Source organism: Gekko japonicus, unplaced genomic scaffold (genome assembly GCF_001447785.1).
Source record: "Gekko japonicus isolate JY-2015 unplaced genomic scaffold, Gekko_japonicus_V1.1 scaffold1669, whole genome shotgun sequence".
NCBI lineage: Eukaryota > Metazoa > Chordata > Lepidosauria > Squamata > Gekkonidae > Gekko > Gekko japonicus.
This window is the reverse complement of record NW_015169223.1, coordinates 213,834-214,783: the sequence shown is the minus strand read 5'-3', so window position 1 is coordinate 214,783 and position 950 is coordinate 213,834.

Sequence of the window (950 nt, the reverse complement as noted above, 5' to 3'; positions counted from 1 at the left end):
AAGTCGAGGTCCAGATACAGTCCAAAGAGCCCAAGTCATGAGACAGAGGCAGAGTCAGTAGCAGTGAGGACAAGAGGAATTTGACACACTGCTTCCACAGCTGGTCTCTCCCTCTCTCCCCCCTTTATAGCAGAGACCCTCATTTGAGAGCCAGTTTGGTGTAGTGGTTAAGAGCGGTGGACTCTAATCTAGGAGAATCGGGTTTGATTCCCCACTCCTCCACAGGCAGCTGCTGGTGTGACCTTGGGTCACTCACAAGTTCTCTCAGAGCTGTTCTCTCAAAGGAAGTTCTCTCAGAGCTTTTCTCTCAGCCCCACCTACCTCACAGGGTGTCTGTTGTAGGGAGAGGAAGGGAAGGAGATTGTCAGCCATGCTGAGACTCTTTTGGGTAGTGAAGGGTGGGGTATAAATCCAATCTCCTCCTCCTCCTCTTTCTTCTTCTTCTTCGCAGAGCTGGGTCATATCCTGCAGGTCCATGTGCTCTCCTCCTTACTATCTAGACCCAGGTGTCTCTAAGCTGCTAATTGTGCACTCCGCCTTCTTTCCAGCATCACATGATGGGCCCTTCTCTGTTTATGTTCCAACGGTTCTGGAGATGAGGAAGGCAAGGTAGATAGTGGGACACTATCTGGTTCTGATTAAGCAAACTCCGGAGAACAAAGGAAGACAGGAGGGCCTGGCGTGATGTGGTCCATGGGGTCGCGAAGAGTTAGACTTGACTGTGCAACTGAACAACAACATCTGGTTCTGAGCCAGGGGCCTGAACAGCTGGGAAGCTACTGTCAGACTGTAAATCACTCCCTCTAAGCCATGGAGTCTTGTGAGCAAAAATTCTACTTTGTGAGCTGCTGGCATTAAAGTTGTGAGCGAGCGATTTGGCTGCTGCATAAATTAGTTTGCTCTGGAGCCATCCTTCCTGAGCGAAGACAAAAATGTGTGAGCCGGAGGCT